A 13,107-nucleotide genomic window follows, 5' to 3' on the forward strand; every position below is an offset into this window, starting at 1 on the left:
GAGTTTGTCTTTGTTTTCGTATTTTCCTCCTTTTATTCCTTTTTTTGGAACCTTTTTCGCCGACCGTTTTTGTAATTTGTAGATATTGTATTACTCTGACTGTAGATGTGAAAAAGCCATCAAAATAAAAGCCCTACTAAGTATCTCTACTCTGCATCTGATTTTATTCCTTTGTCCAAGCCTGACATTCGTCTTCTTTTGGCGGGGCTGTCCGGGCTGTCCGGGTGGAGTTTCTTAAATACCTTAAATGTCCGGGTAAGGGGTTGCATGTATTTTCATTGTGTGTTCAGGTTTAAGAATGGGTTAAAAACTAAAGAAACTGTGAAGGTGTGCGCATGCGTCGCCGGGCTCTGCTTTTTATTGATATATTTATCAGATTCCATTTTTTATTATCTATTGCATGGGTGTCAAAAGTGTGCCCCGGAGGCCATTTGCAGTCATTCCAACCAAATATTTGTAGCAGAACGTATGGCCATAAACTAGTAAATTGATCGTTTTGCGTCACATATGTCAAGGGATATTCTTCATCGTCCCGAGGTTTGATGCCGTAACATATAAAATGACCTCTTCATAAAGGGACAAGGTGTCTCTTGAGTTCCACACCGCAGCGTGGAAGCACTATTTAAAGCCGCCGCACGTCCTGGCTGACAGGACGAATATGCCGGGAGGGCGTGGACGGGAGAGAGTGAGGGGGGCCAGAGACCAGGTACAGAATACCCAAATCCCCACTGCCGTCCGTTTTCTACGGTTATCATTGACTGCGATAAGCTCGCACCGTCTTATCTCGTAGCTGCGACAGGTCAAATGGTTTGTCCTGGAAGTAGGGAGGGACATGCCAAGTCATTATTACTCGATATTTCAACGCACCGACATCGCTTGGATCTACACTTGGTGTCATGGCCGAAGTTTATTCCGAATAGTTAGTACTTTTAATCCAAGCTCAAAAGTTCCTTTTGTACTTTCCGATTATGTGATAAGAAGTCAAACCACTGCAAGTACTTTAGTAAAACTACTAACAGTAGGGCTCCAACTAGTCAACTATCCATCCATCCATCTTTTTCCGCTTATCTGAGGTCGGGTCGCGGGGGCAGCAGCCTAAGCAGGGGAGCCCAGACTTTGCCCTCCCCAGCCATGGAAGCGAGACAGGCGCGAAAAACTCGAGACGATCTGGCGCAGAACAAGGGGAGGCGTGGGCTTACATGACGCATGAGGGTAACGGGAAACAGGTGGAAACAATCAGGGGTCAGGGATGACGTCAGACTGATGACACAAGAGGAAGGGCAAGTGATCTGAAACAAGGGGAGTTGCTTTTCAAAATAAAACAAGCAATTCGCAAGACCAAAAAAAAAACACATAAATGATTTCCATTAGCTTCATTTTTATCCGGCTTATTAGTGATTCCCAAAAGCCCAAAAAAAGTCTGCGGGCTATAGAGCGTTTTCATTTCGGACTCCAGTACTCTGGAATGCCCTCCCGGTAACAGTTCGAGATGCCACCTCAGTCGAAGCATTTAAGTCTCACCTTAAAACTCATTTGTTTACTCTAGCCTTTAAATAGACTCCATTTTTAGACCAGTTGATCTGCCGTTTCTTTTCTTTTTTCTCCTATGTCCCACTCTCCCTTGTGGAGGGGGTCCGGTCCGATCCAGTGGCCATGTACTGCTCGCCTGTGTATCGGCCGGGGACATCTCTGCGCTGCTGATCCGCCTCCGCTTGGGATGGTTTCCTGCTGGCTCCGCTGTGAACGGGACTCTCGCTGCCGTGTTGGATCCGCTTTGGACTGGACTCTCGCGACTGTGTTGGATCCATTATGGATTGAACTTTCACAGTATCATGTTAGACCCGCTCGACATCCATTGCTTTCCTCCTCTCCAAGGTTTCTCATAGTCATCATTGTCACCGACGTCCCACTGGGTGTGAGTTTTCCTTGCCCTTATGTGGGCCTACCGAGGATGTCGTGGTGGTTTGTGCAGCCCTTTGAGACACTAGTGATTTAGGGCTATATAAGTAAACATTGATTGATTGATTGATTGAGCTACCTCTTATTTGCCATTTATTACAAATTAGAATGCATAGAAAAAAAGATAAAAAACATATGTGAGTAATAAGCAAAAATCCAAAACAGGTGCAGTCTCCATTTAATAGTTACCTCAAATGGGTTGAATTGGCTGAACCCTCTGAGGAAAAATTCCACGTACAAACAACAAGAGAACATCAACAAAAAAAATAAAAATATTCATAGACTTGAGAAGCGGCGCCGGAGGGTCGGGCTGTAAAAACACTCACCTAACCTCGTTTCCGAGCACCTGCACGCTCCCCTGTGGTTTGACTAATGTGCCGGTGCTCAGTGTACTTGAAGAGCTATTATATCTAACAATGAGCTGCTATTTTGATGGAGTAACAACTTCATTAGCGGGAAGGTCTCGCGGGCTACGGCTCGAGAAATAAACGAGCGGTAATACTTCCATTCGGCTCAACACTCCGACATGTTTGTTCTGTCTAACGGCCGGTCATTTACTCTCTGCAACCTTTATTTGTTCTGCTCTACTTGTGTTGACTACCCTTCATAGTGGATCTAACATAGTAGTGTGAGAGTCCAGTCCATAGTGGATCTAACAATATAGTGGGAGTCCAGTCAATAGTGGATCCAACATAATAGTGAGAGTCCAGTCCATAGTGGATCTAACTTAATAGTGAGAGTCCAGTCCATAGTGGATCTAACATAATATTGTGGGAGTCCAGTCCATAGTGGATCTAACATAATAGTGAGAGTCCAGTCCATAGTGGATCTAACATAATATTGTGGGAGTCCAGTCCATAGTGGATCTAACATAATATTGTGGGAGTCCAGTCCATAGTGGATCTAACAAAATAGTGGGAGTCCAGTCCATAGTGGATCTAACATAATATTGTGGGAGTCCAGTCCATAGTGGATCTAACATTATAGTGTGAGAGTCCAGTCCATTGTGGATCTAACAAAATAGTGAGAGTCCAGTCCATAGTGGATCTAAAATAATAGTGAGAGTCCAGTCCACAGTGGATCTAACATAATAGTGAGAGTCCAGTCCATAGTGGATCTAACATAATAGTGAGAGTCCAATACATAGTGGATCTAACATAATAGTGAGAGTCCAGTCCATAGTGGATCTAACATAATAGTGAGAGTCCAGTCCATAGTGGATCTAATATAATTGTGTGAGAGTCCAGTCCATAGTGGATCTAGTTAATAGTGTGAGAGTCCAGTCCATAGTGGATCTAACATAAAAGTGAGAGTCCAGTCTATAATGGATCTAACAAAATAGTGAGAGTCCAGTCCATAGTGGATCTAACATAATAGTGTGAGAGTCCAGTCGATAGTGGATCCAACATAATAGTGAGAGTCCAGTCCATAGTGGATCCAACATAATAGTGAGAGTCCAGTCCATAGTGGATCTAACATAATAGTGTGAGAGTATAGTCCATAGTGGATCTAGTTCATAGTGTGAGAGTCCAGTCCATAGTGGATCTAACATAATAGTGTGAGAGTCCAGTCCTTTGTGGATCTAACATACTAGTGAGAGTCCAGTCAATAGTAGATCTAACATAATAGTAAGAGTCCAGTCCATAGTGGATCTAACATAATATTGTGGGAGTCCAGTCCATAGTGGATCTAACAAAATAGTGAGAGTCCAGTCAATAGTAGATCTAACATAATAGTGAGAGTCTAGTCCATAGTGGATCTAACATACTATTGTGGGAGTCCAGTCCATAGTGGATCTAACATAATAGTGAGAGTCCAGTCCATAGTGGATCTAACATAATATTGTGGGAGTCCAGTCCATAATGGATCTAACAAAATAGTGAGAGTCCAGTCCATAGTGGATCTAACATAATTGTGTGAGAGTCCTGTCCATAGTGGATCTAACATAAAAGTGAGAGTCCAGTCCATAATGGATCTAACAAAATAGTGAGAGTCCAGTCCATAATGGATCTAACATAATAGTAAGAGTCCAGTCCATAGTGGATTCAACATAATAGTGAGAGTCCAGTCCATACTGGATCTAACATAATAGTAAGAGTCCAGTCCAAAGTGGATCTAACATAATATTGTGGGAGTCCAGTCCATAGTGGATCTAACAATATAGTGGGAGTCCAGTCCATAGTGGATCTAACATAATAGTGAGAGTCCAGTCCATAGTAGATCAAACATACTAGTGTGAGAGTCCAGTCCATAGTGGATCTAGTTAATAGTGTGAGAGTCCTGTCCATAGTGGATCTAGCATAATAGTGTGAGCGTCCAGTCCATAGTGGATCTAACATAATATTGTGGGAGTCCAGTCCATAGTGGATCTAACAAAATAGTGGGAGTCCAGTCCATAGTGGATCTAACATAACAGTGAGAGTCCAGTCCATAGTGGATCTAACTTAATAGTGAGAGTCCAGTCTATAGTGGATCTAACATAATATTGTGGGAGTCCAGTCCATAGTGGATCTAACATTATAGTGTGAGAGTCCAGTCCATAGTGGACCTAACAAAATAGTGAGAGTCTAGTCCATAGTGGATCTAACATAATATTGTGACAGTCCAGTCCATAGTGGAATTAACATAATAGTGAGAGTCCAGTCCATAGTGGATCTAACATAATAGTGAGAGTCCGGTCCATAGTGGATCTAACATAATAGTGAGAGTCCAGTCCATAGTGGATCTAACATTATAGTGTGAGAGTCCAGTCCATAGTGGACCTAACAAAATAGTGAGAGTCTAGTCCATAGTAGATCTAACATAATATTGTGACAGTCCAGTCCATAGTGGAATTAACATAATAGTGAAATTCCAGTCCATAGTGGATTTAACATAATAGTGAGAGTCCAGTCCATAGTGGATCTAACATAATAGTGAGAGTCCGGTCCATAGTGGATCTAACATAATAGTGAGAGTCCAGTCCATAGTGGATCTAACATAATAGTGTCAAGAGTCCAAGACAAGGCTAAGTCTGACATGCCAATACTTGTTTTGATACGCTGTAATAAAATATTGTGATCAAGGGTATCGAATGCAGCGCTAAGATCAAGAAGCAGCAACGTAGATGACACATCAGAATCCATCGTTAGAAATGGATCCGTGAGAACGTGCCTTTTTTCAAAGTTGTCTGTGATGTGCTGACTGGACCCAAGACTTCCCCGAGTGTCTCGGAAGACATCTTTTACCGTAAAATCCTTCCCCGTACGAAGACATAACTCCCAGAGGTTTGGAGAAGTCAGTAAAATTTGACGAGGAAATGTCTGAAAGTGCTTTTCACTGACGATCGTCATCATTAAAACCAAAACCTTATACAAACCCCGTTTCCATATGAGTTGGGAAATTGTGTTAGATGTAAATATAAACAGAATACAGTGATTTGAAAATCATTTTCAACCCATATTCAGTTGAATATGCTACAAAGACAACATATTTGATGTTCAAACTGATAAACATGGTTTTGTTGTTGCAGAATTTGATGCCAGCAACACGTGACAAAGAAGTTGGGAAAAGTGGCAATAAATACTGATAAAGTTGAGGAATGCTCATCAAACACTTATTTGGAACATCCCACAGGTGTGCAGGCTAATTGGGAACAGGTGGGTGCCATGATTGGGTATAAAAACAGCTTCTCAAAAAAAATGCTCAGTCTTTCACAAGAAAGGATGGGGCGAGGTACACCCCTTTGTCCACAACTGCGTGAGCAAATAGTCAAACAGTTTAAGAACAACGTTTCTCAAAGTGCAATTGCAAGACATTTAGGGATTTCAACATCTATGCTCCATAATATCATCAAAAGGTTCAGAGAATCTGGAGAAATCACTCCACGTAAGCGGCATGGCCGGAAACCAACATTGAATGACCGTGACCTTCGATCCCTCAGACGGCACTGTATCAAAAACCGACATCAATCTCTAAAGGATATCACCACATGGGGGCTCAGGAACACTCCAGAAAACCACTGTCACTAAATACAGTTTGTCGCTACATCTGTAAGTAGTGCAAGTTAAAGCTCTACTATGCAAAGCGAAAGCCATTTATCAACAACATCCAGAAACGCCGCCGGCTTCTCTAGGCCTGAGATCATCTACGATGGACTGATGCAAAGTGTAAAAGTGTTCTGGGGTCTGACGAGTCCACATTTGAAATTGTTTTTGGAAATATTCAACATTGTGTTATCCAGCGCAAAGGGGAAACGAACCATCCAGACTGTCATCGACGCAAAGTTGAAAAGCCAGCATCTGTGATGGTATGGGGGTGCATTAGTGCTCAAGGCATGGGTAACTTACACATCTGTGAAGGCACCATTAATGCTGAAGGTACATACAGGTTTTGGAACAACATTAGCTGCCATCCAAGCACCGTCTTTTTCATGGACGCCCCTGCTTATTTCAGCAAAACAATGCCAAGCCACTTTCAGCACGTGTTACAACAGCGTGGCTTCGTAAAAAAAGAGTGCGGGTACTTTCCTGGCCCGCCTGCAGTCCAGACCTGTCTCACATGGAAAATGTGTGGCGCATTATGAAGCGTAAAATACGACTGTTGAACGACTGAAGCTCGACATAAAACAAGAATGGGAAATAATTCCACTTTCAAAGCTTCAACAATTAGTTTTTCCTCAGTTCCCAAACATTTTTTGAGTGTTGTTAAAAGGAAAGGTGATGTAACACAGTGGTGAACATGCCCTTTCCCAACTACTTTGGCATGTGTTGCAGCCATGAAATTCTAAAAAAAAATTATGAGTTTGAACAGCAAATATGTTGTGTTTGTGGTGCATTTAATTGAATATGGGTTGAAAATCAAAGCATTGTATTCCGTTTATATTTACATCTAACACAATTTCCCAACTCATATGGAAACGGGGTTTGTAAATGTAAAAATTAGATTAGCTTTGAGTCACTAGAGACAAAGTGCTATGTAAATATAAATCACTTAAACTTCCCCTTTATTTTGCTGCTGAAGTATAAATGCTCAATTTAGCTTTATATGGTGCACTCTCACACAAAATGAACAATGTTTGAAAACGGAGGGCAAGGATATCACACTACAGCGGGTCTCACTCTCTTTTGCAAAAATAACCTGATGAATATTGAATGAAGCCTCTTTGGGCGAATGCTTTCAAAACCATCCACACGTTTCCTCTCACCACTTTTTTTTTTTTTTTTTTTTTTTTACACCTTCACACACATCAGGTATGATTTGCCCAAACAGTATAAACAGCCTTATCCATCTTTTATTTATTTTTTTTGTCAGAACGGTCTCTGAAATTGAGCGAGACAGAACCCTGGTGGATTTAATTAAGAAAAATTCAAAGGCTATTTACGTCCGAGCTCATTTTTCCTTGTAATATCATCACTATTAATCAATGCCACCTTGTGGTAATCTGGAGGGCCTCCGACAGAACCCTGCAGCTGACAGAATCCTCTCAGGGGATTCTGTGATAATGTGGAGTAATAAGTACTAAGAGCTCTCTAATCACATGCCCACATGATAAGACTATTAATCTTTGCCGCCCATGCTGCTCAGCTCCAGTGGACAACTACCTTTTTTGCCAAGGAGGGGAAATATTTAACACTCCTAATGTGGCCCTACATCAGGGGTGTCCAAAGTGCGGGCCGGAGGCCATTTTTAAAGGCCCCACGGTACATTTTAAAAGTGCAATTGAAAATTAAAGCTGCAAGCAGCGTTGGCCGGGCCCGCCTTTGGCTGCTGCCGCCGCCACTTTTTGTTTCATGTCTCTACGACATTCCTAACAGCAGTTACAAGCAGTTTTGTCTGTGTTTTTTCCTAAGGGGCGCTAGAGCGCAATTTTGATTTTTGGGGTTTGGTATTTTATTGAATGGCAATATTTGCCAGTCCTGATGTGTGTGTAAAATTTGGTGAGTTTTGAAGCATGTTAAGCGGGTCAAATTACAGATCGGCGTTTCTGGGTGTTGTTGATAAATGGCTTTTGCTTGGCATAGTAGAGCGTTAACTAGCACTTCGAAGCATTTCGGAGCAGTAAACAAAATTCTGTGAATAACTTTTAATCATTGATTGATACTTTTTTTAGTAGATTGCACAGTTCAGTACATATTCCATACAATTGACCACTAAATGGTAACACCGGAATAAGTTGTTCAACTTGTTTAAATCGGGGTCCACGTTAATCAATTCAGGGTTCAATCTCTCTCCTTTGCAAGTTTGAAGCCGAAATTACAAACACACTCAGAGGAGATAACGTTTGAAAAAAGGTGACAGGTTTTTACAAAACTTTTAATTTGAAGGGGTGACTTTTAACTTCCTTTTTTGCTGCAGGATGTCAATTATTAAAATGTAGGTCTAAGTGAGACCTACATAGAGGTTTTTGTTTCATGAGATCGCAATTTCTGCCAGTTCTGAGGTGTGTGCCAAGTTTGGTGAGTTTTGAAGCATTTTAAGGGGGTCAAATTACAGCTCAAAGAGGCAAAAATTGTAATTTTAGCGAAAATTTTGCTTTGAATGGTTTTTTGCAAAATTGTTGTTGATTTTTGCCCTAGAACGTAAAATTATGAAATCTAGGTCTAAATCAGCCTTACATAGAAGTTTTTGTTTCATGTCTCTACGACATTGCTAACGGAAGTTACAAGCAGTCTGTTTTTTTTTTTTTTCCTAGGGGGCGCGAGAGCGCAATTTTGATTTTGGGGGTTTGGTATTTTATTGGATGGCAATATTTGCCAGTCCTGATGTGTGTGTAAAATTTGGTGAGTTTTGAAGCATGTTAAGCGGGTCAAATTACAGATCGGCGTTTCTGGGTGTTGTTGATAAATGGCTTTTGCTTGGCATAGTAGAGCGTTAACAAAACACTTCAAAGCATTTTAAGGGGGTCAAATTACAGCAAAATGTAGCAAAAATGACATTTTTAGGAGACTTAGCACAGGGGTTCTTTGAAGGCGCGTAACATCAAAACCGGAGCAGTAAACTAAATTCTGTGAATAACTTTTAATCATTGATTGATACTTTTATTAGTAGATTGCACAGTTCAGTACATATTCCATACAATTGATCACTAAATGGTAACACCCGAATACGTTTTTCAACTTGTTTAAATCGGGGTCCACGTTAATCAATTCAGGGTTCAATCTCTCTCCTGTGCGAGTTTGAAGCCGAAATGACAAACACACTCAGAGGAGATAACGTTTGAAAAAAGGTGACGGGTTTTTACAAAACTTTTCATTTGAAAGGGTGACTTTTAACTTCCTTTTTTGCTGCAGGATGTCAATTATTAAAATGTAAGTCTAAGTGAGACCTACATAGAGGGTTTTGTTTCATGTCTGTCCGACATTCCTAAGGGAAGTTACAAGCAGTTTTGTCTGTTTTCTCTTCCTAGGAGCAGTTTTTTCTGTGTTTTATTCAAAAATTGCGCTAGAGCGCAATTTTGAGTTTTGTGTTTTTATTTTTTCATGAGATCGCAATTTCTGCCAGTTCTGAGGTGTGTGCCAAGTTTGGTGAGTTTTGAAGCATTTTAAGGGGGTCAAATTACAGCTCAAAGAGGCAAAAATAATAATTTTAGCGAAAATTTTGCTTTGAATGTTTTTTTGCTAATTTTTTGTTGATTTTTGCCCTTGAAAGTAAAATTATGAAATCTAGGTCTAAGTCAGCCCTACATAGAAGTTTTTGTTTCATGTCTCTACGACATTGCTAATGGAAGTTACAAGCAGTCTGTTGTTTTTTTTCCTAGGGGGCGCTAGCGCGCAATTTTGTTTTTTGGGGTTTGGTTGCTTAATAAGTTGGTCTGCCGGTCCATACCGATGTGTGTGTAAAATTTGGTGAGTTTTGAAGCATGTTAAGCGGGTCAAATTACAGATCGGCGTTTCTGGGTGTTGTTGATAAATGGCTTTTGCTTGGCATAGTAGAGTGTTAACTAGCACTTCAAAGCATTTAAAGGGGGTCAAATTACAGCAAAATGTAGCAAAAATGAAATTTTTTAGGAGACTTAGCACAGGGGTTCTTTGAAGGTGCGTAAAATCAAAACCGGAGCGGTAAACAAAATTCTGTGAATAACTTTTAATCATTGATTGATACTTTTATTAGTAGATTGCACAGTTCAGTACATATTCCGTACAATTGACCACTAAATGGTAACATCCGAATAAGTTTTTCAACTTGTTTAAATCGGGGTCCAAGTTAATCAATTCAGGGTTCAATATCTCTCCTGTGCGAGTTTGAAGCCGAAACGACAAACACACTCAGAGGAGATAACGTTTGAAAAAAGGTGACGGGTTTTTACAAAACTTTTAATTTGAAAGTGTGATTTTTAACTTCCTTTTTTGCTGCAGGATGTCCATCCATCCATCCATCCATTTTCTACCGCTTATTCCCTTTTGGGGTCGCGGGGGGCGCTGGCGCCTATCTCAGCTACAATCGGGCGGAAGGCGGGGTACACCCTGGACAAGTCGCCACCTCATCGCAGGGCCGCTGCAGGATGTCAATTATTAAAATGTAGGTCTAAGTGAGACCTACATAGAGGTTTTTGTTTCATGTCTGTCCGACATTCCTAAGGGAAGTTACAAGCAGTTTTGTCTGTTTTCTCTTCCTAGGAGCAGTTTTTTCTGTCTTTTATGAGCGCAATTTTGAGTTTTATGTTTTTATTTTTTCATGAGATCGCAATTTCTGCCAGTTCTGAGGTGTGTGCCAAGTTTGGTGAGTTTTGAAGCATTTTAAGGGGGTCAAATTACAGCTCAAAGAGGCAAAAATAGTAATTTTTGCGAAAATTTTGCTTTGAATGATTTTTGGCAAAATTGTTTTTGATTTTTGCCCTAGAAAGTAAAATTATGAAATCTAGGTCTAGGTCAGCCCTTTTTGTTTCATGTCTCTACGACATTCCTAACAGCAGTTACAAGCAGTTTTGTCTGTGTTTTTTCCTAGGGGGCGCTAGAGCGCAATTTTGATTTTTGGGGTTTGGTATTTTATTGAATGGCAATATTTGCCAGTCCTGATGTGTTTGTAAAATTTGGTGAGTTTTGAAGCATGTTAAGCGGGTCAAATTATCTTTTGGGGTGGCGGGGGGTGCTGGAGCCTATCTCAGCTGCATTTGGGCGGAAAGTACATAACATGGCCATGTTTTATTCATGATGTGTGAGGAAGTGCAAATGTGTCTCTGACAAGTGTTTTGTAAGCACAAACAATGTATTTGTAAACTGTTCAGTCAGCATTAATACGCTCCCATCAATACACTTTAAAGCGCAACTACACTAGGAGGTTGCCTACAGCCACATGTGTCTATGCTAAATATAGCAGTTCTTTGCCACCATGGGATTATTAAATAAGTTAATGGGAGCTTGTTTGTAAAATTATTAACTATCTTAATAGGAACATGTGTGTCAAGTCATGGAATATTTTAATGACTTGTATAAGTCCAGTTATGAAATATGTTAATGTCAAGTTATTAAATATGTTTATGGTGTATATATGTCAAGTTATGAAATATGTTAATGACACATATATGTAAAAATATAAAATATGTTAATGATGTATATATATGTCCAGTTATAAAATATGTCAATTATGTACATATGTCATGTAATATGTTATGTATATATGTCCAGTTATGAAATATGTTAGACGAATATATAACAAGTTATAAAAATATGATAATGAAAAGTTATGAAATATGTTAATGGTGTACATATGTACATTTGTGAAATATATTAATGACATTTATATGTCAAGATATAAAAAATGGTAACGGTGTATATATGTCAAGTTATGAAACATGTTAATGACATATATATGTAAAAATATGAAATATGTTAATGATGTATATATGTTAAGTTATGAAATATATTAATGATGTATATATATATATATATATATATATATATATATATATATATATATATATATATATATATATATATGTATATAAATATATATATATATATGCGATGAGGTGGCGACTTGTCCTGGGTGTACGCTGCCTTCCGCCCGATTGAATCTGAGATAGGCGCCAGCACCCCCTGCGACCCCAAAAGGGAATAAGCGGTAGAAAATGGATGGATGTATGTGTGTATATAAATATATATGTACATATACATATATATATATACATATATATATATATACATATGTACATATAATTATATATAAATATATATATATATATGCGATGAGGTGGTGACTTGTCCAGGGTGTACCCTGCCTTCCGCCCGATTGAATCTGAGATAGGCGCCAGCACCCCCTGCGACCCCAAAAGGGAATAAGCGGTAGAAAATGGATGTATGTATGTGTGTATATAAATATATATGTACATATATATATGTATATATATATATATATATATATATATAAATATATATATATGCGATGAGGTGGTGACTTGTCCAGGGTGTACCCTGCCTTCCGCCCGATTGAATCTGAGATAGGCGCCAGCACCCCCTGCGACCCCAAAAGGGAATAAGCGGTAGAAAATGGATGTATGTATGTGTATGTATATATATATATATATATATATATATATATATATATATATATATATATATATATATATATATATATATATATATATATATATATATATCCAAGGTTTCTCATAGTAATCAGTTTTTCCTTGCCCTTATGTAGGCTCTCCCGAGGATGTCGTCGTGGTTTGTGCAGCCCTTTGAGACACTTTTGATTTAGGGCTATATAAATAAACATTGATTGATTGATTGAAAGCGGGGTACACCCTGGACAAGTCGCCTCCTCATCGCAGGGCCAAAACAGATAGACAGACAACATTCACACTCACATTCACACACTAAGATCAATTTAGTGTTGCCAATCAACCTTTCTTCAGAGGCATGACACAATCACAGGCTTTCTAATTGGTCAAAGGGTTTGAAATGAGCACATCCCGGCTGAACCACTGTTATCAGCTATGGAGGTATTCGAAAATAACGTGATTTGTTAATGCCTTTTGATATATCAGGGCCATTTAATGATGACTTGACATGAACTTATTACGTAGGCCTCCTTTAAGAGCTACAACGATGTAGCCTTCTAGTTCAGCATAACTGTTTCCTGTTTCCAGTCTCTATGCTAATCCGAGCTAATTGACTGCTGGCAGTGTGTACGATGTCGAAGACATGAAAGGAGTATTGATCATTTCCT

General features: G+C 39.5%; 1 protein-coding gene across 1 annotated transcript in view; it reads right to left on the bottom strand.

The window, feature by feature from the left end:
* LOC133540835 (BMP/retinoic acid-inducible neural-specific protein 3-like) overlaps nucleotides 1-13,107 on the bottom strand; it is a 217,294-nt gene that overhangs the window by 139,300 nt on the left and 64,887 nt on the right. The gene's annotated exons all lie outside the window — the stretch shown is intronic.

The sequence above is a fragment of the Nerophis ophidion genome, linkage group LG22, assembly GCF_033978795.1.
Source record: "Nerophis ophidion isolate RoL-2023_Sa linkage group LG22, RoL_Noph_v1.0, whole genome shotgun sequence".
NCBI classification, from domain to species: Eukaryota; Metazoa; Chordata; class Actinopteri; order Syngnathiformes; family Syngnathidae; genus Nerophis; species Nerophis ophidion.